The sequence below is a fragment of the Dendropsophus ebraccatus genome, chromosome 12 (assembly GCF_027789765.1).
Source record: "Dendropsophus ebraccatus isolate aDenEbr1 chromosome 12, aDenEbr1.pat, whole genome shotgun sequence".
Taxonomy (NCBI): Eukaryota; Metazoa; Chordata; class Amphibia; order Anura; family Hylidae; genus Dendropsophus; species Dendropsophus ebraccatus.
In genome coordinates this window covers 37,290,696-37,303,531 of record NC_091465.1, presented here as the reverse complement: position 1 = coordinate 37,303,531, position 12,836 = coordinate 37,290,696, and positions in this window count along the sequence as shown.

Below are 12,836 nucleotides of genomic sequence, written 5' to 3'. Positions count from 1 at the left end.
TTAACCTAACCCCCTGGGGGCCAAACTGTCACTTTCAGATTAGCCAGGTGTCCTGTACTCTACCAAGCAGGATGGGGGGGGGGGGGGGCACCTGGTTAAATACTCAAGTCTCCCATTAATTTTAGTCAAATCAAGCACTCGAGTATTGAAAAATACTCAATTTGAGTAAGAAGCATTCCAGTACTTTTGGGGCTTGCTCATCTCTAGTGGAGATATTACAACTTGAATGAGAGAAGAAAGGAGCGCACTCACCCCGTAAAATCAGGTACTGGTGCCTCCATGATGGGGAGAGGACCCTACCACCCTGATAGGAAGACCCTTAAGTCCCACTCGGTTGCGAGTATTGGAACATAAATAGGGAAACAACAGGGTGGCCCCTTTTTGTCAACGTCTAACTCAAGGTGCGAGTATTGCGATCTTGACAAGGGCTTGCCAAGGCAGGCATCCATCCACAGACAGCAGTTTTGGGGTTTTTGCCCCTCATCAGTGTGGAGCAGGATTCTGGCTAGTTGGGACAATGACAAATCAACCAACAAAACACAGTAATCACTGAACTCAAGGAGGGGGGGGGGCCCGTCCGCTAGCACCCCCCCGCCGGCCGCCTCCCCCGTCCGCTAGCACCCCCCCCCCGGGGGGAACCGCCGCGGGATCTCGTGATCGGCGCGATGACGCTCGGGCCGGCGCGGGGGACGTCGCGGCCGGCAGTGCTTGGGCAGAAGAAGGGCCGGAGCTTCAACTCACACTTTGTGGCAGGAGCTGGCAGCAAGAAGACCCTGGGAGGCATCGGCAAGACAAGGGACAGCACAGCACATCGCCTGGCGCCTCCATCCAGCACGATCCAGCAGCACTGCCACTTACACAGCAAGTACCTAACAGCTACAGTAGCTAACAATCAGCAAGAGCCTGCAATTTTTAAAGGGGTCCTCGGACACTTGGGAACCCCTGCCCAATTATATAACTTTCTGATATACTTTATAAAGGTTTTCATTACCTGGGCAGGTGTTCCCATTGAGTCCTGGAGCTGCTGTTGGGCTAGAGCAAGTGACATCACAGTGATGTCACTTGCTCTAGCCCGCCAGCAGCTCCAGGACTCAATGGGAACCCCTGCCCAGGTAATGAAAACCTTTATAAAGAATATCAGAAAGTTGTCTTACTTTCTAATATACTTTGCAGGGGCTCCCCAGAGCCGGAGGACTCCTGTAATGTGAAAAAGTGACACACAAGTTTAACCTTCTTAACCACCACATGATGACCCCTTAACAACCCATGAACAGCTAGTGACAACATCCTTAGGCCTTGTTCACATTACGTTTTCGCCCACTCTTGCCATTATGCATTGGTAACCAGTCAGAATCAGCTGCCAACATATCCCTGCACAGAGAGCTGTAGGCCCCCTTCATTTCAATGGCCTGCACTTAAGTGGGGCCCACAGTTCTCCGTGCTGGGATAAGCTGGCAGCTGATTCTGACTGGTTACCAAGGCATCCTGGCAAGAGAGGGCGAAAACGCAATGTGAACAAGTCCTAAGGATTTGGTGAGAGGGCTCTTTTAAATGGTACTAGCCCTACTGTGGACACCTAAACAAGTATGAAATAAAAGGTTTTTGTACAGTAAATCCCCCCTCATAATAAAAATTCAGAAAAGCCCTTTTCCCATCTTCCAAATAAATAATATAAGGCATCCAGCACACATCAGTGCACTGAGGCCGTTTTGGCAGCCCATGGGCTGTCAATCTGATTGCGGACCCCATTCACTTGCAATGGAGGCAGCAATCATGACTTGCAAATTAGGGTGCTTTCACACGTAGCGGGTTTGCAGCGTGTTTCCCAATGAACGTTTCTTCCACCCAGCAAACCCGCTGCAGGTATTTTCCCCATTGACTATAATGGGGTCGGAAAAAATCTGCAAATCCAATAGTACTGTGGATTTTTTGTGACCCTATTATAGTCAATGGGGAAAAAAAAACCCTGCAGCGGGTTTGCTGGGCGGAACCCGAGAAACTCGCAGCGAGAAACACACTGCAAACACGCTATGTGTGAAAGCACCCTTACAGAGGTTTCTCCCAGTCATTGCAGGGGTAGGACCTGTAATTTGCAAGCTATGATCACGGCCTCCATTGCAAGTGAATTGGGCCGTGATCAAAATGATGGCCAACAGGCTGCCAAAACAGCCTCAGCACACTAATGTGTGGCCCTGTAAATGGAAAAAAAAGTTATGGCGAGGAGGAAAAATGAAACAGCAAAAATCCAAATTGACATGATCCTTAAAGCGGACTTGTCTTGGGGTTTTACCCTCCCTATTTTATGGTATGAGGTGAAAGGCCACGTCACGCTGAGTTCACTGAAGATCGGCCCAAGGAATCACCGGAGATATCAGCATTTTTCTGATTTTTAGCTACTAGTGCCTCATTAGCTATGACACAGCTGGAGGAGGGAGCCCAGCAGAGATGGGAGGGCGATGAGGCACCAACATGCCTCATGAATATTCATTGATTTTTTGGTCTCGGAGCCTAGAGAAAAACGCTCATTGGACCGGATTCCTTGAACCAGGATAAAAAAGTATGAACTCAGTGTGACCTGCCTGACCTTTCACATGACATAAGGGGGGGACCACTTTAAGGCCAAAATGGGCTGAGTCCTTAAGGGGTTAAATCATTTTGTTTTGATAAATAACAATAGCTACATTTTTTATTATATAAGGGGTTATGTGTTGTCACTATCAGAATTGCTGTTGGCTCCTGTTTAGTAATGCTAGTCTGTGTGTGGGGCAGGGGGCTTAGACCCCTTTTTCATGTCTGTATAAATGGGTCCACATACTGCAGACAGTATAGGACCTATGCTGGTCTATGGTCCCTTGGACACACCTGTGGCTAGCCTTCCACAGTCCATGATGTGGGTAAGGGAGGGTGCACCACAAAACATACAGATTAGTGAAATGGGCCTTGGAGCCACTAAAACTGCTGTCTGTCTCTATATAGCAGCATCTTTATTGGAATCATTGTATATAGATGCTGAAAGGAGTTATGTGGCTATATAATGTATTGCCACTTATCTCTTTTCGGGTAAGGAAGTACGAATGTACCCAAAGCAGGGATGGGTAGGCACAGGCCTGGCCACAATTGTAAAGTCAGGGGCCGAACCTGTGCCCCAACTTGTGCACCTTCTCTTATGTAGGAAACCCTGTAGAGAGCAGGGGCCCTTGTCATTATGACAGGAGTCCCTGCTCATACACAGTAAACATTGCTGCCTATTATATGTATATTATATTTATTTATTTTATTTATTTAATTATTGCTGAAGGTCCAAAGCTGAAGATCAAACCCTGTGACAACATCTGTTGCATCTGTATAGGGCAGAGGGCGTGGCTCAGCTTCATTGTGGTAAGCAATTAGAGGCTTGAAGCCCCCTTGCTGAAGGGAAGAGAAGACAAGACTACAAAAGTAAGTTTGAATTGAAAAGATTACATTACACACCACTTACATTTTTCCACCTTTGTGCCGCTATATAAGTTTATGTTTAGGGTACATACACATACAGAATCTTCAGTGGATTTCCCAAAGTGGGCATGCCGTGGGAGATCCACTGCAGAATTTGTAGCCCATTCACTTCACTCACTGAAAGTGTTCTCTGAAAACAATAGGGTCTGACAGATGTCCAGATCCTTCACATCCCTACATTATAATGGGCCCAGATTTATCAATCTGTCTGAAAATAAAACGGAAGGGTTTTGCCCACAACAACCAATCACAGCTGAGCTTTAACTTTCCCAGAGCTCATTAAGGTTTGAAAGCTGAGCTGTTATGGGTTGCTATGGGCAAAACCATTCAGTTTTGGTTTAAGACAGATTGATAAATTTAGGCCATATGCCTGGGTGGGAAAGTTGGGAGGCCTTAATGCCCAATGGACAGCTGACATTGCCTGTCTCCTGCAACAATTTGCTTTCGCCCGCTCTATAGCCAGATCTTGCGACCAGTTAAAGCTTGTGGCATGTAGAAGTTGTTTTTTTTTTCAGTGACTGTAGCTCTGCTACTTACTTACCTGTTGTAGTGATCCTGGCTCCTGTTCACCATTGCCGGAAGCCAGGGCTGCACATCACTCTGGGAAAAATTGTCAATTGTTTAGTGTTGTTGCTCATATTACTATTACTGCTTGTCACGATCCCCGTGACTTAGGTTCTGGCTAGTAGGCAACCGGGCTCACCTCGGACCGTCTTGGATCAGCTACCAACCAGAACCTAACACCAAGTTACACGACGTCACACCTTACCCTTATGCACACCTAAGGCAACTACAAATTAAGTCTATCACAATCTTATGGTAATCACTTACCCCTGGTAACGTTTTACTTCAGAGACATAGGGCCTTTTTAGAACACAGGAAAGCTCTTATTAAAGTGAAATTTAATATCAAATAAAAAAGGACAGTGCATACAGTACAGGTCACAATAAAAAAGGAGATGTTACAAAATATACAGACACATACATACACAGTAAAAACAGTTCTTAAAATAAAAAGGAGAAAACCAGAACCTACTTTGCTATCGGGCTGTTTGGAACTGGAACGCTATGGGGATTAGCAGGAACGGCGGGCCAACACACTTATAACAAGTTCCCCAAGTGTTGAACACTCTCCCATCATACTCCCTGCCTTATCAAGCATGGTGAGAGCAGTTGTCTCGCTCCCTCCTCTGACCTCACAGGGGGGGTGACAGGGACTATGCTAATGAGAGCTAATGGTCCATCTTTTATGACCGGAGACACTTGCCTGAAGATTTTCAAATCCTCATAACTTGGCAGGCGCGTTTCCGATCAGCATTCCAGGGGCATCAAACTACGGGGCATCACCTGCCGGTCACGGGCATACCAACCATGGGCCTGGTGTGTACCCGATTAGGGGAGTTACAGGTTTCCCTGGGTTCCCCTAGAGTCACTTTCTTGCTTTTACAATGGTGGGTCCCTCCCCCTACCCTGCTGACCTGTAGCAAGTCTCACCTCTGAAATATGACAGCTTGTCATCTTTCTGAAGAGGTCAAATTTCTCCATAGACGTCTACAGTGACCTCTGTTTGTCTCCTGAGTGAACTCTGGATGCATATTGCAGCCAGACCCCTTGTCGTAAAGCCATTACGCCATGAGGACGTTTTATACTACTGCAAATTTTTTCTGGCCCCATTATAGCCAATGGGGAAAATACCCGTAGCGGGTTTGCAGGGCGGGTCCTGCAACACCCTTTGAAATACCTTCTTTGTTAGGGTGTCTTCACACGCTGCATATTTGGTGCAGATTTGATGCTACAGATTCTCTGCTGGCCAGCCAAAGTCAATTTGAAGCTTCAAATCTGCAGCAGAAAATCTCCACCAAAATCTGCAGTGTGTGAAGGCAGCCTTAAGTAGAATCTGATTAAGCCTGGTAATGCTAATCACATTACAAAACCAGTGTAGGAAATTTTGATTCTAATTGTGTAAAAAAAAAAAAGCAATAAAATGAGCAATAAAATGTAAGACTTGGAACACAGCCTTATACATAACAAGCAGTGTTTCATAGACCTTGATTACTAGCAAAAGTTCATTATTTTTCTCTTGGTTAGTAAATTCTGAGAACCCTAACAATGTACCATCACAAATCTGGTTCTCAAAAACGGAAGGTGCAAAGACAGCGTAAAGCTGAAGAGGAAAGGTTAGAGAAAAAAAAAGTGATAGAGCAGTACTTTAAAAAGATAGAAAGTGACAGGGGAGATGAAGTTCAGGAAGTACGGACAGAAGCTACTCAGGAAATGATTGTGCAGACTGCTTCGTCATGTCAGGCTGCATCTGAAAGCACTTCTTCAGTGATGGAAGAAGAGGATGAAACATGTAATGTGCCACCTTGTGCAGTATTAGAAGAAGGTGTACAAACACGGTCCTGCACCACGTCCCCAAAAAGACCTGTCACTGTAGAAGAAGATTCTTCTTCATCCCCAGTTATGTCTTCCAGTGTTTGTATAGAGATGGAAGAAGAAACACCTTCCAGCGCAGATGTACGTGCTAACCCTGAGGATGAAGATGTTGCCCTTAACTTAACTTCCTTAGAACAGTCAAGTGAGGGAGAAATTGACTGGAAAGACCCAGAACTTTGGCCAGATGTCCTCAAGGACAATGAAAGGGAGAAGATTGTCCTCTCTGGACTTTTCAATGCCGAACAATTAAAGAATATGGCACAATCGTTACCTAAAGATGTTAAGGACCATTCTTTCAGTGACTTTCTTCTTTATGCCAAGTCATCAAATGGACTTGAGAAGATTTTAAGAGATTGGCTGAGATGGAGTCCAAGCAAAAAAGTGCTATATTATGTAACTTGTATGGCATTTTCTAACGACCGATTCAGTAAAAAAGGAAGCATCCTCTGTAGGAAGGATGGTTTTGATCCATCACAGTACATGTGGCATCGGTTGTACATGAAGTTGCCAGAGCATAAACAATCTGCCCAACACAGAAAGCACTACTGGAGCTGGAGAACACTTCAGAAGTCTATAGGTGGTCATGGTGTTGATTTTGAGATTCAAAGAAATTTGTCAAAGGAAGCTGATAAGTTTGTCGCACTTTTAGAAAGACTGTTAGATGTCACATTGCATCTAGCTTCCCGGAATATGGCATTCAGGGGGAGCTCCCAAAGAATAGGAGAAATCCATAATGGCAACTTTCTGGGAACCTTGGAAATATTGGCAAGATACAATGTTGTATTGCTGCTCACTGAGCAAGCGCTCCAAGGGGTAGATGGGGGAGAGAGTGATAGCATGGAGGTACAGGAGGAAGAGGCAACTAGTTGGGTCACAGTTAGAAAACGGGGTAGAGGGAAGAGTATGAGGGAGGCCAGTCCTGATCTGGCACACCCCAACAAGTTTGCCAAATTGGCGGATGAGGGGGATGTTGATTCAGGGCTGACATTGCTGCAGCAGGACACTGCCTCTGAAAGCCAGGGGGGTGTCTGCTCCAGTAAGGTGGGAAACAGGAGTTCAGGGCAGGCCAGGCAGGTACTGGTAGTGGGGGACTCAATTATTAGGGGGACAGACAGGGCAATCTGTCACAAAGACCGGGATCGTCGAACGGTGTGTTGCCTTCCTGGCGCTCGAGTTCGTCACATCGCGGATCGGGCTGACAGATTACTGGGAGGGGCTGGCGATGACCCAGCAGTCATGGTGCACAAATGATTTCAGGGACTTAGGCAGGAAGCTTAAAACTAGGACCTCCAAGGTGATATTCTCCAAAATATTACCTGTACCACGAGCCACACCTGAGAGACAGCGGAAGATTAGGGAGGTAAATAAGTGGCTCAAGAGCTGGTGTAGGATAGAGGGGTTTGGGTTCATGGAGAACTGGGCCGACTTCTCGGTCGGTTACAGGCTCTACGGTAGGGATGGGCTGCATCTCAATGGGGAGGGTGCAACCGTGCTGGGGGAGAAGATGGCTAAGAGGTTGGAGGAGTGTTTAAACTAGAGACCAGGGGGGAGGGCAACTACAATATAGTAAGTAAAGACAGAGTAGATGGAGAGCTGGGCCTAGATTATGGAACTGGGGGTGGAGCGGCGGGAGGGGTTAGAACAGTCACTGGTGACAAGAGGAAAGGGAATATGGACAAACATATTAAATGTATCTATACTAATGCTTGAAGCCTCACTAATAAAACTGAGGAATTAGAACTCATAACGGTGGAAGAGAAATATGATATAGTGGGGATAAGCGAGACATGGCTGGATGAGAGTTATGACTGGGCTGTTAATATCCAGGGTTATAGTCTATTCAGAAATTACCGTAAAAATAAGAAAGGGGGAGGGGTCTGTCTATATGTTAAATCATGCCTTAACCCCTTAAGGTCAAAGCCTATTTTCGTTTTTGCGCTTTTGCTTATTCCATTTTAAGTTTAAAAGTCCATAGCGCTTGCATTTTTTCACCTAGAGACGTATATGAGCGCTTATTTTTTGCGAAACCAATTGTACTATGACAGGCATTATTTTTCCATAACATATGCTGCGAAACCGGAAAAAAATCATTTGCGCTGTCAAATTGAAAAAAAAACGAATTTGTTTTGATTTCAGGGAGTTTTGCATTTACGCCGTCCGTCCTATGGTAAATCTGACTTGTTATGCATGTTCCTCAAGTCGTTACGATTACTATGATATATAACATGTATAACTTATATTGTATCGGATGGCCTGTAAAAAATTCAAACCATTGTTAACAAATATACGTTCCTTAAAATCGCTCCATTCCCAGGCTTATAGCGCTTTTATCGTTTGGTCTATGGGGCTGTGTGAGGTGTCAGTTTTTGCGCCATGATGTGTTCTTTCTATCGGTACCTTGATTGCGCATATACGACTTTTTGATCGTTTTTTATTACATTTTTTCTGGATTTGATGTGACCAAAAATGCGCAATTTTGCACTTTGGAATTTTTTTGCGCTGACGCCGTTTAACCGTGCGAGATCAGGAATGTGATTAATTAATAGTTCGGGCGATTACGCGCGCGGCGATACTAAATTTGTTTATTTATTTATTTATATTTATAAAATGGGAAAAGGGGGGTGATTTGGACTTTTATTAGGGGAGGGGATTTTTTATTAATAAAAACACTTTTTTACTTTTTTTTTTACTGTAACTAGAAGTCCCCCTGGGGGACTTGTATATAGACAGCACTGATCTCTCATAGAGGTCAATGCTGTGTATATACACAGCAAAGATCGATTAGATCGGTCATAGATTACTATGGCCCGCTGCAGGCCATAGCAATCTATTGCCGAGCCGGGATCAGCAATCTATTGCCGAGCCGGGATCAGCTGAGGCCCGGCACGGGCAGAAGAACGGATCTCCCCCCCGCGATCGCATCGCGGGGGGGGAGATCCGTCCCACTAGACACCAGGGACGTGCGGCGCAGTGCCTCTTAGTGCAGCTGTCAGGTTTGACAGCTGCACTTAGAGGCTTAATTAGCCGGCGCGGCAACGGGACCCGCGCCGGCTAATAGAGGCACTGCCCGGCTGCACGTGTCAGCCGGGATCAGCGCCGTTCAGAGCGCGGTCCCGGCGGGACCCCGCTCTGAACACCCCGAGTGGCACCATGACGTATCAGATACGTCATGGGTCGCTAAGGGGTTAAGCCCATTCTGCGGGAGGATATAAGTGATGATAATGTGGAATCTCTTTGGGTAGAAATAAGGGGAGGGACGAAGAATAATAAAATTCTTATAGGAGTGAGTTATAAATCTCCAAGTATAGTGGAAGAGTCAGAAAATCTTCTTACAAGACAAATAGATGCGGCAGCGAAGCAGGGGGAAGTCATTATTATGGGGGACTTTAACTACCCAAATATAAACTGGAAAGCAGAAACCTGCAGCTCCAGGAAGGGAAGCGGGTTTTTAGAAATAGTAAAAGATAATTACCTTTCCCAACTAGTACAGGAACAAACAAGAGGGGGGGGCACTCCTGGACCTGATCTTAACCAATAGGCCAGACAGAATATCAAAAATAGAGGTGGGGGGTCACCTAGGTAATAGTGACCATAATATAGTAAGTTTTCAATTATCCTTCAATAAAATAATTAGTAGAGGGGCTACAAAAACATTAAATTTCAGGAAGGCTAATTTCCAAAAACTAAGAGAGGACCTTGGGAACATAGACTGGGACAATGCCTTCAGAAATAAAAGTACACAAGAGAAATGGGACATATTTAAGAGCATCCTGGGTAAATCATGTGAACGACGCATACCATATGGGAATAAAAGTAGTAGAAATAAGAGAAATCCAATGTGGTTAACTTCAGCTGTAAGGGGTGCAATAAATGATAAGAAACAAGCATTCAGACTACTAAAACAAGAAGGTAGTGGGGAAGCATTGAGCAACTATAGACAGAAGAATAGAATGTGTAAAAAGCAAATAAAAGAAGCAAAAATAGCAACAGAAAGAAGGATAGCCACAGAAAGTAAAACGAATCACAAAATGTTCTTCACTTATATAAACAACAAAAGACTTAAAACTGAAAATGTTGGTCCCCTCAAAAATAATCTGGGTGTAATGGTGGAGGGGGAAGAGGAAAAGGCCAATCTACTATATACATTCTTCTCTACTGTATTCCCAGAGGAGAATCCCATAACAGACGACATGACTAGGGATAATATAAATCCTCCCATAAATCTCACCTGCCTAACACAACAAGAAGTGGGGAGACGCCTTAAAAACATTAAAATCCATAAGTCACCGGGCCCAGAAGGTATCCATCCTAGAGTTTTGCAAGAATTAAATACTGTGTTAGACAGACCGTTATTCCTAATATTTAAAGATTCTATTACGACAGGGATTGTTTCACAGGACTGACGCATAGCTAATGTGGTACCAATATTCAAGAAGGGGTCAAAGAGTGATCCTGGAAACTACAGGCCCGTAAGTCTAACATCTATAGTAGGTAAAGTATTTGAGGGGTTTGTAAGAGATGCTATACTGGAGTATAATAATAATAATAATAATAATGCTTTTATTTCTATAGCGCACACAGATTCCGCAGCACTTTACATAGTTTTGCCAATTATTGCTCCCTGTCCCATTTGGGCTCACAATCTAAATCCACCTATCTGTATGTTTTGAGTGTGGGAGGAAACCGGAGTACCCGGAGGAAACCCACGCAAACACAGAGAGAACATACAAACTCTTTGCAGATGTTGCCCTTGGTGGGATTTGAACCCAGGACCCCAGTGCTGCAAGGCTACAGTGCTAACCACTGAGCCACTGTGCTGCCCACATGAAAATAATCTTATGACGCAGCACCAGCATGGATTTATGAGGGATCGATCCTGTCAGACTAATCTGATCGGCTTCTATGAAGAGGTAAGTTATAGACTGGACCGGGGGGAGGCTGTGGATGTTGTGTATCTGGACTTTTCAAAGGCATTTGATACTGTGCCGCATTAAAGGTTGGTCTACAAAATGAGGATGCTGGGACTCGTGGAAAACGTATGCAAATGGGTAAGTAACTGGTTGTGTGATAGAAAACAGAGGGTGGTCATTGATGGAACATATTCAGATTGGGTTTTAGTTACTAGTGGGGTACCACAGGGGTCAGTATTCAGTCCACATCTTTTTAATATTTTTATTAATGATCTTGATGAGGGGCTACAGAGCAGAATCTCCATTTTTGCAGATGATACTAAACTGGGTAAAGTAATCAGCACAGAGGAGGATAATATCATATTACAGGGGGATTTGGAGAAGCTAGCGGCTTGGGCGGTGAAATGGCAAATGAAGTTTAATGTGGATAAATGTAAGGTTATGCACTTGGGCCATAGAAATAATAAATAGTTATGTGCTAAATAATAAAACACTGGGTAAAACTACTTCCGAAAAGGACCTGGGAGTATTGGTGGACAGTAAACTCAACTTTAGTGATCAGTGCCAGGCAGCAGCTGCCAAGGCTAATAAAATAATGGGATGCATCAAAAGAGGTATAGATGCTAAAGATGAGAACATAGTTTTGCCTCTTTATAGATCACTGGTCAGACCACACATGGAATACTGTGTACAGTTTTGGGCACCGGTATATGAGAAGGACACAGCTGAACTGGAGCGGGTGCAGAGGAGGGCCACAAAGGTCATTAAGGGAATGGGTGGGTTACAGTACCAGGACAGGTTATCAAGCTTGGGGTTATTTACGCTAGAAAAAAGACGTCTTAGGGGCGATCTGATCACAATGTACAAATATATGAATGGACAGTACAGAGGTCTTTGTAGTGGTCTTTTTACTCCTAGGTCTGTAACCATGACAAGGGAGCATCCTCTACGTCTAGAGGAAAGAAGATTTTATCATCAGCATCGACGCGGGTTCTTTACTGTACGAGCGGTAAGACTGTGGACCTCTCTGCCACATGATGTTGTCATGGCCGATTCATTAAATAAGTTCAAGGGAGGCCTGGATGCTTTTCTTGAACAATATAATATTACAAGTTATGGGCATTAGATTTCTGGTGATACGTTGATCCGGGGATTGTTCTGGTTGCCATTGGAGTAGGGAGGGAGTTTTCTCCCTGTGGTGGGGCAGTTGTCGTCTGCCTCGTGGGGGGTTTTGCCTTCCCTGGATCAACACAGTACGGTTTTCCTAGGTTCAACCTGATGGACTCTTGTCTTCTTTCAACCTTGTTTACTATATTGAGAGAGCATTTAGAAAAGTCAAGGCTAACAAAGAAAAGGGAAAGAGACTTCCAGCTCATTACCTCTCTTGGGCTACACAAAACGAATTCATTAATATTTGTGGAAAACATGTCCTAAATGCCATACTTTCCGAAAGGAAAGCAGCAATTTATTTCACAATAATTTGTGATGCTACACCTGATGTGTCGCACACCAAGCAAAATGTAATTGTTTTGCGATACGTTTACAGAGATCCGCAAAATGGAAAATGGAATATACAAGAAAGATTTATTGAATTCTGTGATTTTTTTCAGAAGACAGGAGAAGAAATCGCTGATATGATCATGTCAAGACTGAATGAACATGCCATTGATCTCCAAGACTGCAGAGGGCAGGGATATGATAATGGAGCCAACATGTCTGGAAGAATTAAAGGTGTAAGAGCCAAAATCCAGGAGACATGCCCAACAGCGTTGTTTTGTCCCTGTGCTGCACATTCTTTAAACCTTGTGGGAGTGCATGCAGCCGCAAGCTGTCCTGAAATGAAGACATTTTTTGGTAGTGTAAACAGGCTATATATACTGTTCAGCAGCAGCCCTGCAAGATGGAACACACTGATTGAGGAAGTCGGAAGGTCTTTGCATGGTTTAAGTGAAACTCGGTGGAGTTCAAGAATAGAAGCTGTACGCCCAATTGCACA